Source organism: Gobio gobio, assembly GCF_949357685.1.
Source record: "Gobio gobio genome assembly, chromosome: 4".
Lineage (NCBI taxonomy): Eukaryota > Metazoa > Chordata > Actinopteri > Cypriniformes > Gobionidae > Gobio > Gobio gobio.
Window position 1 is genome coordinate 9,216,639 of NC_137100.1, and position 26,925 is coordinate 9,243,563.

Below are 26,925 nucleotides of genomic sequence, written 5' to 3' on the forward strand. Positions count from 1 at the left end.
AATGAAGTAACAAATACTACATTCTATACCCAATTTAACCTCATGTTCATACTTCACTTTGGAAACCCTTAGACAGTTATTTCTAAGATTAAAATGATATGTAAGATACTGTACATCCCAACCAGAATGAAGATTAAATAAAATACTGAATTGCTGTTAGTATAAGGCTTGTCAAGTAAAACCATTGGCTACTAGATTGAGTTAAGCTGCTTTTTTTCACCACATCTTTAACAAAATCTCCTCTTTGGTAAATCTGACATGTGGTAACTTGGCATTAGCCACAGTCTCAAAAAGAAATGAACTATTAGCAAGTATGGTTTTATTCTGGTTTCACAGTGTTAACAACAACAACTGTAGTCACTATGTTGTTGGTAAGGTACCAGTAGGTTCCCTCCACTGTATTTTCGGTTATAATGTGACAGATTTATTATGTAAAAGACAAACTATGATACAGTAATACAACAGGGGTGAAAAGGAACACCCTATAAGAAAAATGTGCATTGTTGCAGAAAAAATATATGTTAATAGGGGTGTAACGAGACACTTATCTCACGAGACGAGATGAGACACGAGATTGGATTCACAAGAAGGAGACGAGATTTTTACATAGTATTTTTAAGAAATCCTCAATGATGAAATACATGACTAGAAAAAAATTTGCAGGTGCATTTGAAATGTTTTAACACATCTACATCTTGTAATGAATGTCATTTCCGTTCTTCAGTTTAGTTCAGTTCTACTTTCTGAGTATGAATTATCATATGCAGTAAAAGACAACAATATTCAAGCACTGTAAAGGTTTTGTCAAAAACTCAACTGACTGGCTTCCCTCCTGTAAGATTTTATCTTCAGACCTTAGAACTGCACATGAGCTTCTTTTGACCTCCAAACTGAACTACTTCCCACAAATGAATCATAGATATAAAGTGCAAACAATAACCATAATACCATAATCAAAGTACTCAAATTTTTTCTTTAAGCATGATACAGAGCTAAGAGATGGTTACAACTAGATAGCTTTCATATTGGGAGATATTCTCATGCCTCAAGGAGTTGCTTTCAAACAGCGGTAACGTATTGAAATCGTGTTTGAATGAGCGCTCCCGTTTACTTTCACTTTCAATTTCGCATTTTAAAATATAAGACAGTTGTCTGACTCTTCTGTTGCGCAACGAATCCTCCGCACACAGTCCAGTCAGTCTTCTCATCACATGATCAGTGCTGCACACTATGTACGATTCAGAACAGCTCGTGTTGGATGAGCTGATGGAATTGAAGCGACTGTTATCCACCTGAATTACATTGTTTTTATTTCTATAAAAAGCAAAACTACAGTGAAGGCGTAATGTAAACGTAGCATTGGCATATTCTATCCTAACTTCACCCTCAAACTCTGTCATGACCAGGTCATGACAATATGACACGAGACAGCTTTTCACCTCGACGAGAAATCTCGTCACAGTTTAGTCTTGCAAGATCTCGTGGAACGTTAATACGTTAATACAAGTTAATACTTGTTCAAATCAATCACTTAAGCAAAGTTTGCACTATTTTCGGTTCATTTTAATAAATAAAAGAATTCATTTTTGTTCAATAAAATAGTGTCATTATAATATTATGTTCATTTTAAAAATACAGTTTTTTTTTTAAGATTCTAAAAACATTGAATGAGATCCCATAATAATTTAATAAAGCTTTACAGTAGTAACAAATAAATATGATATTTTATGATATGATTCATATCATATTTTTAAATATGATGGTTACACTATAAATATGGTGACTATCTCTCACCCAATTCAATATATGATATTTACTAGGGCTGTCAAAATTGCTCAAAAATGACGTTCGAATATTCCCTCTAAAAAAAGCACGAATATTCGAACTATTCGAACATCTGGTTGCGCATTTTATCAATGACGCGCATTACGTCAATAACAGGACAAATGAATACAAAGACACATAACTACTTATATAGGTAGTCTATTTAAGTTTAAACATATTTGACAACGTATTACCTACACAAAAACAAGTAAATCAACTAATGGCTAAAGACCAGACCTCACTCTCTCTCGCCCTCACGCTCTCTGCGCATAACGGTTTAAATGAACACACACACATTTTGAGACTGATCAAGAGTTTTGTGCAAGCAATTTAAGGTCGCGACTCGTCCCAAATATAGCAGGCTTCATTCAGTGATTGAAACTTTTACGGTCTATGGATTGAAACAAATATTAATATAAGTTTTACAGCATATTATTGAACGCTCCGAGCGAGCTGTGCTGTGGTAAACATGGAACTTTTCCTTGACATGAAACGTCAAATAATCAAACCAGTGGAAGCAGTGCATTTATCCTTCATTCATGCAATATCTATTCAATCAGTACCTCGGTTCCATTGCTTGACAGAACTCCAGCCTGCCCCATCCACGACACTGATCGCTCTCATGTCCTTACAAATGAACGAAATTAATTTCTCCGTTATGGCCTCTTGTTATGTTGCAGACAAAGAGCTTGTGGCGGGCGATGCAAAGTAAGGCTGGTCCAGTTTGCACATACAAATTAGTTGCTTATATTTACAAAACGAGCCTACAAAAGCATACAAAAGCCCGTTTAATAAAGAAAAGTTCACGAAACTAAGTGAAAACTCACTAAAGTGTTTAGTGAAATTAGGAAACATTTAGATATCATACATTGAGTTGAATAAGTTAACGTTACATTTCTACATACATTTTGTTCTCATGTCACAAGTAATATCAAGGTTTATTTTGATCTGTTTTACATGATTCTTTTGTAGTGTGGTTTTCGGTGAAGTGTACTAAAATAAATATCGTCACCTGTGTACATTAGCCCACTTCTTCTCGACGCTTTTCCTGATAGTTTATAGAACAATTACTCCGAGTCGCCATCTGTCGTTTCAAAGAAAAGCACAACAGCGAGCGTGTCAAGTATAAACGCCTCGTCCGTTTGGGGAGGAGCGCGCGCAGTCAGCGTGGGCTCGCGCTCTGGAGACAGGCCAAAGTAGCCTACACAAGGCTTCAGGCGCGCTAGCGCCCACTCGCAAAGGAGACAGCCACGCCTCTACTACCGCAGGCGTTTTTTTCCCCACATTTTTTTATTTATTCGAATATTAATTTTCACCTTCGAAATTCGTTTTTTAAAAACTATTCGAATATATATTCGAATTTAGAATATTCGTTGACAGCCCTAATATTTACCATCTGAATGTAACCATGTCATGTCAACAAATGGAAAAGTCAGCCGGCTGTTTATTATCATGTTTATTAATGTATTTCGCCCCAACAGCAGGTGTGCATAAAAATATAGACATACATTTTTTCGATTCTCATTTTCTACATAAATCTAGGATATTTAAAACTTTAAAACTACATTAAATATAAGATCAAACTAGCATCAAGAATCAGCCAAATTTCCACGTGCATCAAAAGCTGTTGTGAAGAAAATGCTGAGCTAAATTTTTGTGCCATCTAGTGGTTTAAAAGAGAATAAAGTCAAATGCGCCTTTTACCCTGGTGCGCCTTTAGCCCCGTTGTACCAAAAAATAAAAAAGGAACAGGCAGAATATAGTAGAATTGTTTATATGAAAAACATATATCAAACAGGATACATATATAGGGCAAAATATGAACAGGAAAATCAACGGTGGCCAAATGGGATTTGGCAGACTGTATTGATGGCTGAGAGTCAGTTTGTGTCTGTGACTCCCTGCTGAGATGGCTGTAATACTGACAAACACTATGGAAGCAAATGGGTCTGCTAAAGCTAAACCAGCCTTAGGCTAATGAAAACCTTCCTCACTAAAGATGCTACCATCTACTGCACACACTCGCTCATCCAGATGGACAAAAATGAATATGCATATGAAAACAAAAATTGGCACACATATGAACTGCACACACAACAGATGGAACCTGATCCTTCATTAACCCCATACTGATATTGGCTAGTGTAATATTACTCATCTCACTGACCATCAACCTATCCAACATACTTCACATTACTTCACACTCACATAACTCTCATAATTTAAGGTTTTATTGAAGCGTTTGCAGTGTGTTGCAGTGTGAAGTGTTCCAGTCGTTAAAATATAATATATATTAACAACAATATGATGTTGTTAAATTAGCAAGATGTTCTGAAAGAAGTTTTTCTTTTTGTTATGTAAAATGTTTTTTGGAATATATGCTTTCTTTTTTAGGGAATTTAGAGGGTACTAAACTAGTTCTTTTTGTTTGTTATTTTGGCCTGGTCCACTCCTGAATTTGATCCCTTTGCTTCTGTTTTTTCTCTATTTTTTGATTGACATTTACATTGTGAGTGAGCGCACATACATTTGTATTAACAGTCATAACAATATGAAGGAAAAATGTTTTACCATGCATTGATTTTTTTATTACTTTTCAAATGCTGGTTACATACAGATTTTTTTTTCTAGAGCCAGACTTTCAATATAAAAATATAAAAAATAAGTCATAGAAATTTGAATTACTACATGCTTAAAACTATGATAATCTAAACAAATAATGACCAACAATTTTTCACCTAATAAAGTTCTCTCAAAAGTGTTGTGTGAGTGAAGAGCATGCTTGATATGACATACGAGACAAGTCTCATGTGTCTTCCATACGCCGTGTGAAGACAACAAACAGCACACACTGAAACTGAGAGAGTGGCTTCACTCATATAACCTACTTAATTTGCTTTCTCAGTGCCTTTCTTTCTCACCCACACACAGTTAGGGTCATAAATTGACTACAGGATGAATAAATCAATAGAAGAGAAAGCCCTAGTACACTCTCTGAGAAGCAGACAGGTAGAGAATGTGAGAGTCTGTAAGTGCCTGTCTCTCCCTCTGTCTCTCTCTGCAGGCGGTTACCAGATGGCACTCAATCCTCTATGCTAATCCAGTATAGCAACTGGGGCCCTACTAGCACCTCACAAAGGCACACAGACACGCACAAATTATGCGACAATTTGACCAGTGAAGTGAGGGAGAGGTTCACTTCGGGTTTGCATGCACGTGTGTGTGTGTATCATATTCCCTCAGGCTCTGACACCAGTGCCAAGTCTATGTGTTTTAAGTGATTGTTAACACTTGGCTTAGGCGATTGTATGACTTTGAACAATATTCCCTGTGTATTTAATCTACACGAACACAAGCTCCTGAAAATCTCAATGTGTTTTCAGGGTCAATAATATAGTATGTCTCTTTCCCCTTAAACTCATTCTGAAGACCTAATTAACATTTTAGCCATTTTAAGCAATATACACTCACCTAAAGGATTATTAGGAACACCTGTTCAATTTCTCATTAATGCAATTATCTAATCAACCAATCACATGGCAGTTGCTTCAATGCATGAACTCCAAACTGAATGTCAGAATGGGAAAGAAAGGTGATTTAAGCAATTTTGAGCGTGGCATGGTTGTTGGTGCCAGACGGGCCGGTCTGAGTATTTCACAATCTGCTCAGTTACTGGGATTTTCACGCACAACCATTTCTAGGGTTTACAAAGAATGGAGTGAAAAGGGAAAAAAATCCAGTATGTGGCAGTCCTGTGGGTGAAAATGCCTTGTTGATTTTAGAGGTCAGAGGAGAATGGGCCGACTGATTCAAGCTGATAGAAGAGCAACTTTGACTGAAATAACCACTCGTTACAACCGAGGTATTCAGCAAAGCATTTGTGAAGCCACAACACGCACAACCTTGAGGCGGATGGGCTACAACAGCAGAAGACCCCACCGGGTACCACTCATCTCCACTACAAATAGGAAAAAGAGGCTACAATTTGCACGAGCTCACCAAAATTGGACAGTTGAAGACTGGAAAAATGTTGCCTGGTCTGACGAGTCTCGATTTCTGTTGAGACATTCAGATGGTAGAGTCAGAATTTGGCATAAACAGAATGAGAACATGGATCCATCATGGCTTGTTACCACTGTGCAGGCTGGTGGTGTAATGGTGTGGGGGATGTTTTCTTGGCACACTTTAGACCCCTTAATGCCAATTGGGCATCGTTTAAATGCCACGGCCTACCTGAGCATTGTTTCTGACCATGTCCATCCCTTTATGACCACCATGTACCTATCCTCTGATGGCTACTTCCAGCAGGATAATGCACCATGTCACAAAGCTCGAAAAATTTCAAGTTGGTTTCTTGAACATGACAATGAGTTCACTGTACTAAAATGGCCCCCACAGTCACCAGATCTCAACCCAATAGAGCATCTTTGGGATGTGGTGGAACGGGAGCTTCTTGCCCTGGATGTGCATCCCACAAATCTCCATCAACTGCAAGATGCTATCCTATCAATATTAATTTCTAAAGAATGCTTTCAGCACCTTGTTGAATCAATGCCACGTAGAATTAAGGAAGTTCTGAAGGCGAAAGGGGGTCAAACACAGTATTAGTATGGTGTTCCTAATAATCCTTTAGGTGAGTGTATGTTCCATAATTACATTTGCACACTGCACTCTTGCTGTTTCAATCGTGCCGAGAAACTTAAGCCCTGTCCACACGGAGAAGCGTTTAGCTGTATACGTAAAATATTTATATAGTATCAACGTTTCGCCCAGACGGATCCGCCGTTTTGGGAGCATGAAACAGGTATTTTTTTAAACCGGGTCCCAGAGTGGATAAATCTGAAACCGACACCCTTGCGCTATTGTGTGTACAGCCAATCCGTACATTTTGTGAAACGGTGATTTCATCACACCACGTCCTGCACAGTAAAGACTAGAAGGGATACAGCTACGGCCATTGGGCATGCGCACATCAATATTGCGTCATTTAATCATGGGGCGGCAGTTGCTCAGTGGTTCATGTAGGTTGTCTACAAACCGGAAGGTTGGTGGTTCGATCCCCGGTTCCACCTGACCAAGTGTCGAGGTGTCCATGAGCAAGACACCTAACCCCAGCTGCTCCCGACAAGCTGGATGGCGCCTTGAATGGCTGACAACGCCGTCAGGGTGTATGAATGAGTGTGTGAATGGGTGAATGTGAGGCAAAATGTAAAGCACTTTGGATGGCCGTAGGTCTGTTAAAAGCGCTATATAAATGCAGTCCATTTACCATTTAATTACTATATTTGCATTATTGTAAGGGTTGATTTAGGGTTGGGGAAGGTGTAGGCATTAATTATACAAAACGTCGGGCGCAAAACGCCGGGCGTAAAAGCGTAATTAAAAAAACACCTTTGGTTTGTTTTTTGTTTTGTTTTGATGTGGCGCGTTAAAAACTGGCCGAACAATGAGATCGGCGCTTTTGTTCACGTGCCTGGAGCTACTGAAGTTACAGTAAAACACGACTTGGTGGCGCTCTAGCACAAAACAAGTCTTGCCGAGCACACATTGATACGACAAAGAGGAAGTAAGTAGACAAAGAAGAAGTTAGCAAAAAGTGTGTGAATGGTTTTGGCAGAACGTAAATACTGTCTCTCTTCTTCTTCTTCTTTGTGACAAGCGAGTGTCAGAAGTGTAAAGTGGTGCAGCACCACCTTGTGTACCGGGAGCGCCATCTACTGAATTTGCACGTTCACTTAGCGCATCGCCAGTGAAAATCGCTTGGGTGTGAAAACAAAGACGCACCGAAAAACGCTGGCGATAAGCACGCGCGATAATTGTCCCGGTGTGCACAGGCCTTTACACAGGCTCAGAATGGACGTGCTACTTGGACGTCAGATGTCGACTCTGCAGTCTGCTTTCGACGCCACTAGTTGGTTGGCGTCGGCTTGGTGTGTTCCTTGCTTACGCGTTTATGAGATTTTTCACATGCACAATAAGATTAATTTAATTCAGACATTTCAGTGTGGATTGAAAACGCTAGTGTGGACGCAGAGCACTTTGAAACTAAACCGTTGTTTTTTAAATGTATCCGGATTAATGTAGACGTAGCCTAAAACAAGTCATTTTGAGAGCTTGGTTTCAATAAAAGCTCCTTTTGGACTAATGAGGAAATTTGTGTTCTGAAACTTATAGTACAATGACCGCAGCTTGAGTTTTGAGTAAACAAAACAATATTGTCCGCTGGTGTAAGAGAAGATAAAAAATCCACAGAGTCCATTTACAAATGCTATGAATAATGAATAGCATATAATCTTTAAAAAAATATGTTGGGGAAACTACTGTAAAACTGTGCCTAATAAGTTAATCAACCATCAAGCTACCCTTATTCAGACTTGTGTTCTAGCACAGACATCTGAGTTGTATTTGAATTTTTTGGTCTTTTTCTGCAATTACAAATCAACCAAACCGATTCACTAAATTATCTCAGGCAACCCAGTGCTCTATATAAGAGAGAACAAGTGGACACTTAGGCGAGCATATTTAATTAGTGTCTCAAGTCGCTCAGCTATAAAGCTGCAAGCATTGCACAGCAATGTTACAAAAATAGCAATGTAGTATTATGTCATGCAACTAAACTGCTTGCTGGAAAAGCTACTTTATTATAAAAGAAGCTAAAAAACTGCAGTGCTGCTGAAAAGGGTAGTTGCACTGCAACTTTATTAGCTATTCCTCAACACTCATCACAAAGTTTTAGAGTAAATCGTTAGACTGCTTTACAATGTTACACACTTTCACAAAATTACAATGCTTCTTATATACTATTAGGAGAACCAGTACATTTAAACAAATACAAATGACTGAAAGCAAACTGTTTGGAAGTACCAAAGCCTGAGGCCAAGTCAGAAGATAGTGTTGCCTTTACGTGGCTACAATTTTGTTTTCACCACTTATTCCACTCATACAGTCAAATACACACAAAATTGTCAAAATGCTCTTCTTGGAGAATATTCAGCACAGTCGGTTATGTATTGAGTGAAAGTAAAAAGTGTCAATATATTAGATCAGTGTATTAGGTCTTAAAGTGGCAGCAGCCTAAAATAAACAGCTGCTGTATATGTCATTGTAGTTTTGCATATACAGATCTTCAGAAAGACAGCAGAAGATCTGGACTCCATTGCAGCTTTCATTGGCCAAGCACCACCCAAGAGGATGTTTGACCGACATGCAAAGCAATCACAGTTCGTTTTGTTTCCGTGTCATGTTTAGGGGCGTTAAAATGTAAAGTCTATGTGCCTCCCATAGCAAAACTAGCGTGCATCTAGTAAATTATTCATTCAAGAACGTTGTGTGTGTTTACTGTAACAATGGAGCAGCGAACATCACATAATTTTGAAAATCAAGCGTTTAGTTGATTCTGATAAGCGCTCATTGTACCAGATGTAAACATGAAGGGCCCTATCATACACCTGTTGCAATGCGATGCCAGTAGCGTCACAAGTGTTTTTAGGTAGTTATAGCCTGATGCGGTTATCATTCTCACAACCATATTGTTTAAATAGCTCCAAAAATAAATAAAAAAAATGCTCCACATTGTTTAAATAGCAAATGCACTTGCGCCCATCTGTTCGCCCAAGGGCGTGCTGGTCTGAAAACAAGGTCTGTTCAGGCACATTGTTGGCGTGTTGCTATTTTGAGGCAACGGAAAATGACTGCAGTATTTTTTGTATTATTTAAAAGGCGCGTTAGTAATAATAAAAAAACACACACAGGGACGCGCAGCAGCACACAAAAGTTTTTTAAATATTAAAAAGTCATTCCGCTCGCAAATTCCGTCATGTAAATAGCGAATCCACCATGGGTGCAAGCGCAACCGGCTTTTACAGGGAATGGGAGATGAAACAACCCAAAACACACCCATGACTCATTAAGAGACTAGGTACAACCCTTTTGGACCATGCGCCTGTCGTGCAGACTGTTTTTTCATCATTAAAATAACAAAAGTGGATTTGGACACGCCCTAAGTGCACCTGCGCCGTACGTGCAGACCATGCGCTCAGGTCGTTAAAATAGGGCCCAAAGGCTTTCTTCTTCCATGAGGGGGTTATAGAACGAGACACATACGTTTTCCCGAAATCCTGTAGAATACAACCAATCAAACGATGACCAATCAAGTGTTTCCTATTTTGTGTGCCATAGGTGCCAGACGTTCAGCCTGCGGTCTGTAGTCTTGATTTCTGAGGCTGAGACCAAAGTCATTGTGGTTTATAATCAAATAACGAAAGTAGGGCCCTATGATTTCCACAATGCAGTAACAAAGCAAATGGAATCCGGCCAAAATGGAATTTACTGTATAACATGGAATGTCACAAAATTTGGATGAATAAATTAAAAGTCGGGGCATACACTTCAAATATGAATATTGGCTAGTTCAGTGGTTTCCAATCCTGTTCCTGAAGGGCCACTTTCCTGCAGAGTTCAGCTCCAATCCCGATTCTCCAATCAAATATGATCACACCATTTTTCATGCCACAGCGTTCACTAATTTCTAGAAATCCTACGCAAACATCATCTATCTCAACATTTAACACAACTATTCAACCATATAATGTGTGAGTTTCATTAACTTATCATTGTTCGTTTTGATGCTATTTCCGCATTTATGGGAGTAGGTAGGAGTGTAAATCCGTCATTCACAAATTCTAGAATGACGCTGAAGTTTGAAATACCCCAGGCACCTGATTGGTCAGATGCAATGGTGTCACTACCTGTGATGTAAAATGATATCCGGTGATTGGCTCGGAGAAAAAATTTGCTTATACGAGCTCAAGGAGAGGCATGTAAACGCCATTGGGAATGTGCGATTAATTTACCAAATATGGTTCTTCGCCCGATAAAGGGTTAAACACACATGAACCAGCTAATCAAGGTCTTACTTGGCATACTAGAAACTTCCATGCAGGTTCTGTCACAGTTGATGCAGGGAAGAGGAGAGGCTGGATATAATTACTAACAGTATTTATTAAAGACACAAAAAGGTAAACAAAAGAGAAACAAAGCAAACTCTACAACCAGTGCAAAGACAACGACTGGCAAACTAGTTATACACAGAGGAGCTAACAAGATAACAAGGACACAAGACACACCTTGGGAAACCAGTGAACAAAATAACAATAAAGCCAAGACTACAACCAGACACAGAAAACGATGAAAAGGATGAAACATGAAACACATAATGGCCCGGTTTCACAAACAGGGCTTAGGCTAAACTAGGATTAGGCATTAGTTCAATTAGTACATTTAAGTAACTTTTATAAATGTGCCCTAAAAAAAAACATTACTGGTGTGTATCTTAAGATGGCAAACAATGGCACTGACATATTTTAAGATACATCAGTGCAAGTTTCTTTCAGTTAACACAACTGAAAGCCTTGACTGTGAAACTGGGGGTAAAAGTCCTTAAAAACAAAACAGGTTAAATGAGACAGGTATCAAAACATAATAGGTGTGTTGAGCCAAATTGTAGCTAAACTCTGCAGGAGAGTGGCCCTCCAGGACCGAGTTTGGACACCCCTGGACTAGCGTCTGTAAATGTTAAACCACAAAAAAAGAATGCTATTTCAATTAGAAGTGGTGGTCAAGTTTTATCTACAACACATGTTCAAAGATTTGTGGTGTTTTCAGCATCTGCCGTCTCACTACATGAGGACACTCCACATGAACTTTATCTCCAGATTTCACTTCACAATCATTTTACCATTTCATTTGATAAAACTTTTGTCAGATAGACACAGACACTTGAAGGTCTTCACTACAACACGCCAGAATAAAAGTTTGGTTTAATTTGAAGAAATGATGACAGAAATTAAAGTAGAACGTATTTCCTAAGTACAGCTTATTAAACTTTTTTTTTTAGGAAAATCTCACAATAGAATACACATTTTTTGTAAATGTTTTAATTTAAACTGTAAACTTCTGCTGTGTTGTGTGCCAAAAATTAAATGAATTGTTTACATTTAATTTGATGACATTTTCAAAGATTAATTAAATTGTTTAATTTGTATGTATTGCTGCAGCGTCTGCGATCTGGAGACACTAAATTGTCTGTAGGTGTGTGTGTGTGTGTGTGCCCTGTGATGGACTAACCATCTGTCCAGGGTGTCCCCCTTCTGTGGCCCGAGAAGCTGGGATAGGCTCCAGCATCCCTGCGACCCTGTAGAGCGGTTTGGAGAATGTATGTTATGTATGTATGTTAGATTGTTCATTTAACCCTGCGTAATGGGTTGATTTATGCAAGTTTACATTAATGCTAGCTCATTTTTACCTCATATATGGGTTAATGTTTCCAGATTAACTTAAATCCTTTAAAATGTTGTGTATTACACTACACAACCTTTGTTTAGGATTAATACAGTTCTGAATAGCATATTTTATACAATTTTTATACATGTAGGCCTATCCAAAAGAAATTGCATTTAAACTTTTTTTTACAAACATTTTAGAAATAAACATTTAAAAGTAACATTTGTGTTATCAACCGTTCTCTGTTATTCTTTTTCTACCAAAATGGTGCTAGTTCCTATGCCTGTGTTTTGCCGAAATCTGAGCCTGACTCCTTATAACCAGCACATAAGCAAACACTACAGAGTTCTGAGAACTTATTTTATCCTGCTGCTGGGTTTTTAGGTTGAAGGTTGGGGGAGGGGTGTATTGTTTAAACTGTAAGTGAGGTTCTCCCAGCCGTTAACCCAACAGCTGGGTAACACAAAAACTACCCAACACTGGAAAAAATTACCCCAAAAAGTAACCCAACAGGCTCATGTATATTGTATTATTTGTTATATCTGCATCTTTGTTATGTATAATATGAAAGATAAAAAAAATATATTAAAAAATTAAAAAAAAAACACTATATTGTGATGTATATCGCTAAGCTTCTTCTATGGAGCCAAGCAGATGTAAGACTCTTCACATACACATGTATGAACAGACTCATGCCAAGACAAACAACATGCTTTTTATTCATACAACATACATAACAGATTCCCCCCAATTCTCAAAGACAACAGATTTATATATGCTAACGCACACATTCACAATCTGCTGAAACACTTAGCCTATAGTTCCCCGAAAATCATCCTTTCTTTCAGAAAATCCCCCACCACACATATTCACATTTGACACACACACATACTTTAGCCCCATAACTCACTCTGCACATTCCAAATATTTGCCTCTAGTATCCACAGGCCAATCTATACACAAAATCCCCAGTCCAATAAACCATGACCTTTGCTAAATTACTAGAGACACAGACAGACTCCATGGGCTTGCATAGAGATATAAAGAGCTGCACTAAAGAGTAAACCTAGAATCACAAAAAAATAAATAAAAAATACTTACTTTAAAACATACTGCATCATAAATAAACACTACACTCTAAAAAAAAAAAAAGGTTCTATATTGCACCAAAAATGGTTCTTGGCTCGTAATCATAGGGGAACCTTTTTTAGTGCTATATAGCACCAATTTTGGTGCTTCAGTGGTTCTTCAGCGGTTCTTCAGAGGTTCTTCAGTGGTTCTTCAGAGGTTCTTCAACGGTTCTTTGACTAAGGTGCTATATAGCACCTCTGAAGAACCGCTGAAGAACCACTGAAGCACCAAAATTGGTGCTATATAGCACTAAAAAAGGTTCCCCTATGATTACGAGCCTTTTTTTTAGAGTGTATGTACCAACATGGCCTCCTAATCATCCCCATTTACTGATTGGCTTCATCTCTGTCTCCTCTCCACCAATCAGCTGGTGTGTGGTGGGTGTTCTGATGCAATATGGCTGCCTTCGCATCATCCAGGTGGATGCTGCACATGGTGGTGGTTGAGGAGACCCCCTCCCTTCCATGTAAAAGCACTTTGAGTACCCAGAAAAGCGCTATATAAATGTAACAATTATTAATTATAATTATTACAATAAAGCAAAAGCCATATATTTCACTTTATGATGATTGAGGAAAAACTACATCTTTTGACGGAGCATTTCAGAAAATCTATTTAAAATTGGATTTCATACCACCTAAGATTGTGGTTTGGATCAGGTTTGAGCCAAAAGAGATATATGCATTTAATTTGAAAGGCTGTAGTGTGAATTGGTGGTGTATGTGAGCTAGTTGGTCAGTGTGTATGTCTGTGTGTTAGTCATGTGATGGACTGGCCATCCAGTCCATCCACCCATGCAAGGTGTTTTCCTGCCCTCGGCTTGAGATGCACGGATAGGCTCCAGCATCACCGGATGTCCTGATGTTTACATATGCATTTTAAAATCTAAGTTATACAAAAACAACAGTTATCTTATCAGGACACTGCTGTGGATTGTTTAATCAGTTTAATCAGGGGCCTATGAATGAGTGATGCAGTGCTCTAACAGTCAAGGATAGCTTATAGGTAGTGTTGTAGTCAAGACCACCTAAACCGAGACTAAAGTCGATACCGAGACTAGCGTGTGCCGAGACCAAGACAAGACCAAGATTTTGTGGGGTTGAGACCAAGACAAGACAAGACCAAGGCAGGGCGAGACCGAGTCAAGGCCAAGACTCCTTAAATTAATCTAAAAGATCCATATACTGTCTGAGAAATTACTTCTATTTAATGAATAAATACAATTACAATAGTAAGACACTATAGCGCAGTTACCAATCAAATCACTGACAATAAAAATTAATGGCACAGAAGTTGCATCTGAATTGGTACAATTACACCTGCATAAATAATGTTCAGATTAATTTAACATTAAAACATTAACATTATTTAACAGTCACGGAATCCTTTATTCAACCGATTTGTTCAAAGCAGCTGATTCATTTAATAACGAAACGTTGCCGAATTAGCAAAGACACAGTTTAAAATGTAATTTAATATTAACTTCTTGTGTATTGAACGTTTGTATAAATCAATATCATTTGCAATCACGCTTATATTCATGAAAACAGCTCTCTTGCTCTTGCGATATTGCTTAATTATATTCTATGTTATATATAAAAACTAAATCTCAGAATTTTGTGGGCATTTATATTCATTTTGGGCATTTTTGAGACAATGCCGCATTGATTTTGAACCCGGCAGCACAGTAACAAAAGAAATCCCATTACAAAGAAGTTATTGATCGCATTTTAAGCTGTAAGTTTTACAGCAAATCACATTAATGATGTTAAATCAGACAATGCACCGGCAATTTAGTGATAGACCAGTCTCGAGTAGTACAACACTACTTATAGGGCCAGATTGCCAGGCTTACAGTAGCAAATATTGCAAAAGTAAAAGGGATATCAACAGTAAAAAAAAAAAAAGAAGGAAAACTTGAATGAGTGCCAGTAATTGTTAGCAAAAAGTGAAATATTTTAACATACAGTATTTAATTTTTTTAACATAATATTTACAATTAGATTTTTATCAGCGCCTTGACAAGTTGCAATTGAAAACAAAATACATAAATTATTTATGAGAAACTTAAGATGTAATTCTTTGTTTTTCAGGCATAATTTTGATAAACGTGAAAAAAAAAAATTGTTAATTTTTTTTTTTTTTTTTTGGTCACAACTGAGAAATACAAAGCCCTTCCTTGTGAGCCCCCATACCCCCTCCCACTTTGGTAAAAAAAAATTTACTCAAACAGAAAAATACATAAAACAGGAAACACACAGAAACATATATGAACTAACAAACAAATTAACTGTTAAGAGAGGGAAACCCCCACACATATACAAAGCAGTACATTCTCTGTAGGATCTCTTCCTCTTCCTTGAAGAGATGTAGTGTCTATTGATGTGTGGTGTAAATGAGATAGGGATGCACACTATATTGGTAACAGTCAATAGAAATCTAACCTTTTTGCAAAAAGCTAAAAAGTATCTATTGTATTGGAAAACAAACTAAAGGACAAAAAAAATAAAATGTAAACTTTCATTATCAGTCTTTCCCACTATATGTTATAATGTTTTGATGTGTAGTTTCACAAAATTCTAGATTAGTGCAAAATAGAAAAAAGCAAGAAAAAAGATAAAGGTTATCTGCCATCATATGGTTATCAACCATAACCTAATATTCATTTTTGGTTGTCAGTATTAGCCAAAATCCCCATGCCAGCACATCCCTAATTACTGCATAACTACTTTATCTGTCAAGTCTTTGTGTACAAGCCCCAACACATGATCACACACTCCACCACTCACACACATAACACCCCTATCCCACAGGGCACATATGTTAATGAATGAAATCCCCCACAATGCCATCCTCCACCTAGTTGAGAACTACACAGATCATTGGTCCTTGCTCTTTGTTTCTGATACTCTATATCTAAAAATACTTCAATAAGGAGAGAGGTACAGGCTGTATACTGAGTCCTAAAGTGTGTGTGTGTGTGTGTGTGTGTGTGTGTGTGTGTGTGTGTGTGTGTGTGTGTGTGTGTGTGTGTGTGTGTGTGTGTGTGTGTGTGTGTGTGTGTGTGTGTGTGTGTGTGTGTGTGTGTGTGTGTGTGTGTGGTCCAGGTAAACCCTACATTTTGAGGACAAAATGACCCCACAAAGATGGCAATGTCTGAAATCCTTGTCCATGTGGGGACATTTTTTGGTCCCCATGAGGAACAGCTTATGTGTGTGTGTGTGTGTGTGTGTGTGTGTGTGTGTGTGTGTGTGTGTGTGTGTGTGTGTGTGTGTGTGTGTGTGTGTGTGTGTGTGTGTGTGTGTGTGTGTGCGCGTGTGTGTGTGTGCGTGTGTGTGTGTGTGTGTCTGTGGCCTCTTGTGCGTCTGCGCAGACTTGGCAGAGGTAAAAATCAATCATTCTGAAGCGTTCTATATAAAAGACCCAAATACAGACATGTGCAGTCTAACAAAAGGTCATATCCGACCATCAATGACATCAGTCTTTCTGCCGAACCATCCATCCATCCTTTTCTGCATCTATCCAGCTGTAGCACCAATGGAACAAGCACCAAGATTCATCATTTGGAATTGGCACATCCACACAGAAACAAATGCAGCTTTGAATTTCAGTGGCAAAAAAATAGCAGTGCTTTTTGTTTCCACATTTGCTGCTATTCTGTGATTGCACACACACCCACAACGTTAATTTGTGGCATCAACAAAGAAGCATTTGGAATGCCATTGGAATGGGGCATGGGCAGCTGAACGTGTGCCATCTCTACAACTGCATCTCCTCGACACAAAGCATTAACACTTCTCTCTCTTTCCTCCCTCATCTTCCTTTTCATCTCCTCCTTAGAAAGGCCGTATGCTGAGAGCCGAGCAAAAGCGCTCCCTCCCTCCTTCCACCTCCCTCCCTCCCTTTCTCTTTCTCTCTCTCCCTCATCCGTATTCGAGTCATCGCAGACAGAAAAAGAGCCCTTGAGAAGCAACTCACCTGAAACATGTCTTGACATTCCCTGGCTGTATCCGTGGAAGCCTCGTTCTGTTTTCCATGTACATCCTCCACAGCATAATTTCCTGAAACCTAGTGTACGCACAGGCTCTCCATTCTGTGGTCAGACCGGTTCCTGACCCCCAAACCTGGACTCACTGGCTTTAGTCGGCAGCCTGCTTGCCTGCTTCACTGCCTGCCTACTGTTCCCTAGCCCGTGATGTCACAAAGCCCTCGCAACCTTATTGGCCAAGGGGCTGCATGTTAATAAAGGCAGCTGCTAGGAGAGAGGGGGAGGGCGGCAGCCAGAAAGACTGGATCTGCTGTTTCACAGACTATTGGAAGCTAGGTAGGGATTTTTTTTTTTTAATTCCACACTTAGTTTCATTCAGAGTAAAAACACAAGTATAACCATCATGGTAACACCACATTGTTACAACATTTAGTTTTAAGTAGATATTTGTTTGTCTCGTTTTTATGGGTACCACTATGATGTACCTTGTAAATACCATGGTATATGACTATGATCATTATGTGATACCATGCTATCAAAAAAACTGGTATTATCATTTAATAACAACACTGTACCAAAGTACCACAGTATGTTTTTGTCAATGTGTAAAATGATCAAAAATCACTTCTGACAGATTTATAAAACATTTAAAGAAAATTGCAAGCTGGCTAAAGATACAACAAACATTAATAAAACTAATTGAATAGTTCATGTTGGTGTGTGTGTGTGTGTGTGTGTGTGTGTGTGTGTGTGTGTGTGTGTGTGTGTGTGTGTGTGTGTGTGTGTGTGTGTGTGTGTGTGTGTGTGTGTGTGTGTGTGTGTGTGTGTGTGTGTGGTGTGGGTGTGTGTTTGTTTTTGTGATTTATGAGGACCCAAATTTGTATAATGACATAGGTATTACACTGGTATCACGATGTAACATGAAATATGTTTCATACGTCCTCATATTTAAAATAGCTTTAAAAACATACTAAACAATTTTTTATTAACAACATTGTTTCCTGTGATGGGTAGGTTTAGGGGTAGCGGTAGTGTAGGGGGATAGAATGTACAGTTTGTACAGTATAAAAACCATTACGCCTATGGAATGTCCTCATTTAGATATCAAAACAAACCTGTGTGTGTGTGTGTGTGTGTGTGTGTGTGTGTGTGTGGGCATGTTTTTGTGAAATATAAGGGCACAAATGTGTATAATGACATGGGTATGACATAGGTATTACAAAAAGAGGGTGAAATATGAGGACGTTCCCCATGTCCTCACTTTTCAAAATGCTTATAAATCATACAGAATGAGGTTTTTTTCACAGAAAGTGAACTGTACAGTCTCCTGTGATGGGTAGGTTTAGGGGCAGGGGCAGTGTATGGGGATAGAAAATACGGTTTGTACGGTATAAAAACCATTACGCCTATGGAATGTCCTCACATTTCACAAAAACAAACATGTGTGTGTGTGTGTGTTTATCCCAGCCTACCCACAATTAATCTGCGGGCAGTTACACCAAACAAAGACCTGCTGCAACTTGCCCTAATTTGTCTATGATGTCATCTTTTTCCCTCTTGCTCACCTTTGATTGGCTGATGGCTGCAGCAGCTGCTGTCTTGAGGCGGAGTCTTATCTTAGCAGCTTGGAATCAGAATCACACTGGTTGTCCTGACAACCTCATGGTCCTGGGGGAAAACAGGCCTGATATGTGATGCTGATCTGTGAAGTAGGGGATGAGAGATGTCAGACACTGACGGGCATTTAAAAAAAAATTATATCTGTTGTTTTCTGTCTGAGATATGGTAAGATGGGGGAGGATGCCCCCCTTAAGAACAATATGCATTTAGCATGTGTAGAATGATGATGCATCAGCCAATGTGTTATTAAGGGTAATTTTGTTAGATAGAAACATTTTGATTAATTAGTAGTCATAGCAACAATTGTATAATTATTTAAAGAGGCCATCTTACGATAATTTTACATTTTGATTAGCCCTCCTGGCTAAAATCTTAGTGTATATAAATTTATTTTGATATCACTCCTATTCATATTTTTATATTTTAAAAAGTGTCATTTATGTTAAATGCCAAAATCAACTATTCTGTTTAAAATGCTTTTTGGCAGGTTAGTTGAATAATTGAATAGCTGGAGACAGACAAAGCAGAATCCTAGTAAAACATTTATCTGAAGGTAAATTTAGCAGCATAGCAATTAACATAGCAACTATATGAATTTGAAGTTGAATGTTTTCTCTCAAATAGTCTACAGGTTTTAGTGAAAATGTCTGAAATGTACATCTAAATTGTGAAATTATTGAATAATTACCCCTATGAATTATGTTAAGTATAAAATAAAAAAAATAATAACACTAGTAACAACATGCCACTTGTGCCACATAAATTTAGTTTAAGAAAACTTTAAGAAAAGTGAAAGCTCAGCAGTAAATTTTGTGAGAGATATGTCTGTTTACATATAAATAAATATCATAAATAATTGTATGAATACACTTTATAAATAAAATAATGAATTGAAGAGTATTATTGTTATTATCAATATTTTTTTTAATTATTTTCACATGTTTAAAAGGGTCATGAACTGCATTTTTTTTAAATGTTATAATATTAGCAAGTTTGGGGGGGGGTTTACATCAAAAACATCCTAATGAATAAGTAATAGGCTATTTTTGACCCTCTTTTTGAAACACTGTTTTCATAGGTCTGCCGCATTCAAGTAAACGTACACTGCTATGACTGAGTAACAGTTTTGCATATTCAAATAATTTTCAATGTCCCCGCCATTACACATGTGGAATTGTTTTGAAAACTTTCAATGTTTAAAAATGGCAACCGGTGAAATTCAGCCATACATGTTTGAGACGGAGTCAAAATACAACAAACCTACACCAAGTATACTCCAGTGTGTGACAGCGTGGTAATTTAGGATCTTATTATTTTTTTATTCCTAATGTATTTGTGAGGTACTTATTATATTATATTAGTGTTTAAACACAGACACTACAGATATTTGATTATCTCTTTACATAGTTGAAACACTTGCCAATTGTGGATCATTTATGTGTATGACCATAGGTGGAGGGTGAACCAACTCCAGGGTACGGTTAAGGAAATATGCCTCCCCTTGTGGAAGACCAGGTGCCGCAGGAAGGGGCCTCGCTGCCGGACACCGATGAGAAGCCGTCACCAGCCATCAGGGGACGGGGGGAGAAGAGGGCCGTTCACCTGGGGCATCCAGTGCCACCACACGGCATCGCAAAGAAGTTCTCCCGGGTGGTTGAGGACCGAGTGGCAGTCCGTTTTGGAAACTGGACCAAGACATTTTTTTTATTTTCCTCTCTCCTGTCTCCCCTCTCTGGTCTCTGTCTCGCCTCATCCTTCCGTCTCCTTTTCTCTTGCCTTGTCTGTCCTTACCCCCTGGAGCTGCGGCCGCCATGACTGGCTCCCCTGTAAAGGGGGGGGATGAGCGCAGTCTCTAGGGTACCCCCCAGCCTGCGCAGTGCGATGCGATGGGGGTATGTGGCAAGCAGGGCGCGGCCAAGAGCCATGGGAACCTAGCGAGGCCAATGTCGCTAGTGTTAATAATAAGCCTCACCTGCGCACCACACCGGCCTCGAGTTTCTCACAGAGGAGCTCCAGGAGGGTAAAAGGAGGAGGGACAACAAGGACAAGAGAGAACCAGGCCGGGGGACATTTATGTTGTGTTTTTATTATGTTTATATGAAGCAGTCGTTCGAGAGGGGCTGCCGGGATACTTTTATTTTGTATTTGCTTATTTTGATATTAAAGTTTAGTTGAATGTTCGCCGGTTCCTGCCTCCTTCATCTCCGAGCTTTAAACATTGCTACACAGACCATCTAATTTTTGGGAATAGAGATGGATTCCCTGTCAATGCAATAGTCATCTCTCTCTTAAGAGAGCTCTTATGCTCTGAACACTGGGGTTAATAGCAGCTGCATCAGCGGTATGCCAATCAGGGGTTCTGCATATGCGCCCACTTCAAATGTTACGCATCAGGCGTTTGGAAGCGTCAAGAGATGAGTCAAAGTAATCCTCAGCTGCAGGTATGTGCTAAAAAAACCTTGGTTCAGCGACACAAAGCTGTCACTATGAATGCAGCCAGCTTGGGCTGGGGTGCCTTTTTGCAATGGCAGACCGGCTTCTGCCACCTAGACGGATGCACAGAAGGCATGGCACATAAATGGAATTTATGGAATTAAATTCCATAAATTCCTTAAGTTCAGCTGGCACATCTTCACCATCACCATGTTCTTGTTCGAACGGACAATACAGCAGTGGTTTGCCTCGGAGGAGACCACTCACTGCCCACTTTACTTTTCGCTGACATAGCCCCCTCTGGGATTGGACGCGCCAGCTCACCACTGGCCGAGATGCTGCAAGTGCACATTTCCTCTAGTGAAGCTGCTACCCCTGGTACAAAAAAAATCAGGGAGGAGCAGGAGTCAGTGCTGCTGGTAGCACTCAAATGGCCCAACCAACTGTGGTTCCTGGAGCTGATGGAATTATTGGTGGCGCCCCCATGGGTCGTCCCATTGAGGAGAGACCCCCTGTCCCAGGCACGATATGGCACAATATGGAATCCCAGTCCAGAGCTGTGGAACCTGCATGTGTGGCTGATCAGTGGAGCCCACTAGTGATGGGAGATCAAATGGAGAGTGGTTGAAAACTAGTGTAAAGAGCGAAGTAATGACCCAGTTAACTGTCCCATGCAAGTCATACTCATGTTCTTACAAGAGCGACTGGACGGTGAGTGGACAACGTTCACACTTAAAGTTTATGTGGCCGCTATTTCAGCCTCCCATGCCCATATAGGTTGTTCTGTGGGAAACCATGACCTGGTCATAAAGTTGTGTGGGTGTGAGACGTCTGAACCCCATTCGCCGCTCTCCTACTATACTTATTTGGGATTTGACCTGGATATTCAGTAACATTAGTCTTATACGTCACAGGGCAGGGAATGCCTGAGCGGGCTGTGAGTTCATTCTAACAGAGGAATGGCATCTATTGGGGATGGGTGAGCAGAATGTCTATTTAAGACATTTGTCTGGCAGCTGGCTAGTCATTGACAAATATCATTGCCAGGTTTTATAACTTGGGCATTCCTTCATTTGCGGCATTTGTATTGTCTGTGCAAACGCAGAGAATTGTAACTGAATTTGAAGCAAAGCCTTCCCCTTAACTATTACAACTTACTGCATGGGGTGTTGAATGGTATCAACTAGATCATATAGACCAGGGGCTGGTGGTGCCAGTGACACGCTTCAATAAAAACAGCACATTAATATAGAATTATGACTAAACTGACTTGGAACAATATATGCATTAAACGGTTTTATTGCCTTAAAGCCAATCAGAATCAAGTATTTAGACAGACCATAGAATATAGTTCATCACAATCTCACAAAGAATCGCTATAATCAATGAAGCTAACTGTGCACAATGATTCTAATGTGTACACTGTTATAATGAAAGGATTTGCAAGCATGCAGAACTCACAACTCTTGCGTTTTGAACGGTGAATGGATTCTGACTTAAACACCTCTGATTGTCCATTCAAGTGAGATGTTTGTGGTTAGCTTGCTCAACACATTGCAAAAACACGTTGTAAACCTTTGACACTCTTAGAACGCAAACACAGATATGCGCTGGATTGTTTGCCAAATCTGTTTCACCAATATACTATTATTACAGCGAAATCAGATCCTAGGCCAGCAGTTATGGGCAACTTTTCCCTCTAACAGCAATCAGAAGCAGCAGGCAGTGGTTTGAATGAGAAAAAATGCCATGCTAGTCTTGAGTCTGTGGCCAGGGGAAGGCTAATCCTTGCCCAGCCTTACACAAGCTCTGCCTATGCGTATTACATAAGCTTTATAATTCTTGTTTGAGGAAAATAAAGTATTTGGAATTACCGCTGTTATAATTGATAAGGGATAACTTACGGTGTTTGGTGTAAATGAATTATGAATGAACATTATTAATATATATCAACATTTTTTGTTTCGTTCTTATATTCATCTTCATCATTGTCAGTAAGGTGAAAGGAAAGTTAGTACATATCAAACAATCTGTAACAGACAAAGCTATGACACATGGTAAAAATATTATGGTAAAAATATTATTACTCACACTTGTGTGTTGTGACATTAGTAGGCCTATTGTAGGATTCAGTATAGTTGGCACTGCATCATCCTTTTTTCAGTCTCTCTGAAAAGCCTGCTTCAAACTGTGTGGAAATCTGCAGTAAAAGGAAGCGAACAAACAATCAGCGTCTTTCTGACGTGATCTGCTATGATGATAACTTAGTACATTTCCTAGGATCACTTTGCAAGGCAATGCAAAGACTGTTTTTCCACAATGTCTTGTAATCCTCTGAGTCATCTCTTTCGTTTTGTTGTTCGAGAAATCCTGTGTTTGGGTTTTTACCTCCTTCTGCATGCGTGAATCGGTGGGCAGGGCTAAAGAGGCAATGATGTAGAAGTAGGCATTGATCTTCTTTTGCAGAGGTGGTCTTTCTGCACACTATGACTTCATACCGAGACAAAATTTGAAATAAGTCATTTTGGCAGCTTGGTTTCAATACAGGCTGTTTTTGGACTAAATCAAGCATTCTGCGTTAGTTCAGGCAGGCCACGTAGTCAAGCTCCGCTATCAGCTGATTGGAAAAATTCCAACCCCGCCCATATCAGCTGATCCGATTCCTATGCACTCAATTGGCAACTCTCAAACAGGGCGCCTTACTTAAGCGTAGCTTCAGTTCAATCTGCTTATGCTGCACGCTGCTTTGCAACCCACCTCTACTCCAGCTGAGCTCCTCCTTAACTGTGTTTAACTTAATCAATGTCATTCTGTTGTCATTGATGCATACTCTGTTCTAAATGGGGGATTTAGCTGCCCTCCCAGTTTAAAAAATGGAAGATTGTTCCCAGAAACTGCTGCTGTTGGCTTTTCATGGAGCTCATGAAAAGGATGGGGAATTTAAAACAGAGCCATATCGCCAAATGTACATTTTTACAAAATATGCCAATAAAAAGTTGACTAAAAATGTGTCTATGGTGTTTTTGACTTAAAGGGGTACTTCAGCTCTGGGAAGATGAATGTGTATTTAAACTGGGTCATTTATGTAGAATAAATGTGAAATTATTTTTGAATTTGGTGCCTTCTAGACTGAGAAAAGACAGAAAATGTCATTTTTGTCTCATGTGGATGAAAGACAACAACTCCCAGAATGCACTTTCTTCGCTGCTCAATGAGGCCACTCCCAAAGCCACGGCCACTGGTTTTCACTTGCCCAGCATGACACCGCCCCCACCGTTGTTTTGATTTTCATAGTAATAAAATAATTTAGTTCAGTTAGAGAATAGACACTACAATTAAAAGCTGAACGTGTCTTTTCAACAAAGTGTGAGTGAGCCGAACGAAAGTCACGGCACAAATGCAGCAGGAGTCAGATTTAATTCATCACAAGAGCGAAGAGCTGAGCAGAGCTGAGGTAAGCACGGCAATTCATGACCGCTTTAAACTTGGAAGGTTTGAATGTTTGAAAGAAAATAATTTAATTTAGTGTTTGCATCCATAAAAGTAACTATTTTCAACAAGTAGTCTTTGTTCTTTGTGTCTTGATGTCTCAGTAGTAGCAATTTTACACATTTTCATATGAAATGTCATCATATCACTGCTCAAATTTAATTCGCAATATATAACAAAATAATCACAATATTACACTATTTTAATCCACGATGTGGAGACAAAGAAAGAGTAATAGTAGTAAACTTTAAGTGAACAACTACGTTTCACATTTGTACTGCATCTGTAGTACAAGTGAACTTGTTTACTATTTAAATTTTTGTAGCACATTTTTTAGTTTATGATTGTACACTTTGAAGTATACTCTCAGTAAGCTACTAGTTTAGTAGTACTGCAAGTATACTTGTAAGTTTCTTTAAATAAACATACAGTAACATCATAATTATAGTTTACTATTTATAATTTTTTGTAGTACTATGTTCCTACATATTTATTCATTTTTTTTATACTTGAAATACCTTTAACTGTACTTTAACTCTTTCCATTTTAAAAAACTTTTTATTCTAGCTTTATGCATTCTTTTTTATCAAGACTTGAATGTAGGTAAGTTTATCTTCTATCATTTCTGCTTCTTCACCTGTGTTTTGATCCGGTGATTCTGTACTATTTCAGAAGACGTGTAATAGCGACCCCTACAGTAGAGTAAAGTAGATTTGAGTACACAGTACACTACCAGTGGACTAGCCTGCACAAAAATTCAGATACTCAGAATTGGGAACATATCAGTTGTCTTAATAAATCAAATATTTTCTAACAATGTAACACAGTATGTAAAACTATGTGGAAAAAATAGGCTACTCAATCAAAAGAAGAACAACTGCCACGCATATTAAGTAGGCTAATTATACTTGTAGCCTGTATCTTGATCAAAGGAGTAGGCCCTACATATGTCATGTAGCTTGTAGTCAAAATAAACTTTATGTCCGTGGAAGTGAAGTAAGAGGACTACATAAAAAATAGACGGAATGTAAAGGCCTACTTCCCTATTTTTAGTTAAACAGAAATATATTAATAGCAGACTTATATAAACTTATTTTCGTATGGGGTAGCCATGGATTTTCCCGCTAACACCATGTACTAGGACTAGTTACATAAAAAGTAGACGGAACGTAGGCCTATAGGCCTACTTCCCTATTTATAGTTTAACAGAAATATATTGACTTGTATTTAAACTTATTTTCATATGGGGTAGCCATGGATTTTCCCACTAATACCATGGTTACTTGCCAACACAGACAAGTTAAAGCTGTTGTTAGCAGTGCAAAATTTGATTGGAAGGGTTAAAATGGCGGGTATTTTCGTCAGCTACGGCTAGATCTACTTTAAAATAAAAACAGAGTGGTTTATTTGACATTTATTTAATTGAATTATAACATTTATTTGAATGAATGAGAGAGAGAGAGAGAGAGAGAGAGAGAGAGAGAGAGAGAGAGAGAGAGAGAGAGAGAGAGAGAGAGAGAGAGAGAGAGAGAGAGAGAGATTCTGAATTACCTTCATCTGTAGGACACAGCGTCTCAGCTGTGAGTTAAAAACAGGGACGTTGCCTTGCTGCTAATTAGCCTAATGTAGCGATTGAGTTGTGAAGCAAATTTATTTATGGAATTTGCAGGCAGTCTCTCCTCCTAGATGTTTCAATGAATGAGCAACGCAATCTCCAATCTCTGTGTGTGCTTCATTAATGAAAGCAAAAGCAGCGCATTAAGAACGGTGATTAAACTGACTGAACTACCCGTGCATTACACGGGTTGAACGCACACCTTCCAGCCCATCAGAATCGAGTATTCTGACAGAACGTAGTATAAATATTTATAGGCTATACAGGCATCTAGTGGTATTAGGCTTTTCTTTATTTATCCACCAGATGGCACTAATCTGCCTTCATATTTTAGATTCTACATATACCTTTGCTCTGTTTTTAATTTAAAAGTCACAATTAAATATGTTATAAATGATCCATTGCACATCATTATTATTTTTTTATTCATGTGCCTTAATCCTTGTAATCAGTCAAAACAATGACAGGGAAGGCCAAAATAATCATTCCCATCTCAAACAAGCCTGTCACTACCTTAAAGGGGGGGGGGGGGGGGGGGACTCAG

The 26,925-nt window shown here is 38.8% G+C and overlaps 1 protein-coding gene across 1 annotated transcript in view; it reads right to left on the reverse strand.

The window, feature by feature from the left end:
• The window catches only part of LOC307124699 (serine/threonine-protein kinase PAK 3), a 75,317-nt gene extending 57,872 nt beyond the window's left edge, over nucleotides 1-17,445 (reverse strand). The window contains exon 1 of the mRNA XM_079814108.1: nucleotides 17,215-17,445. The gene's annotated coding sequence lies outside the window, so the exon portion shown is untranslated. The remainder of the gene's footprint in view (nucleotides 1-17,214) is intronic.
• Between the last annotated feature and the right edge of the window lie 9,480 nt (nucleotides 17,446-26,925).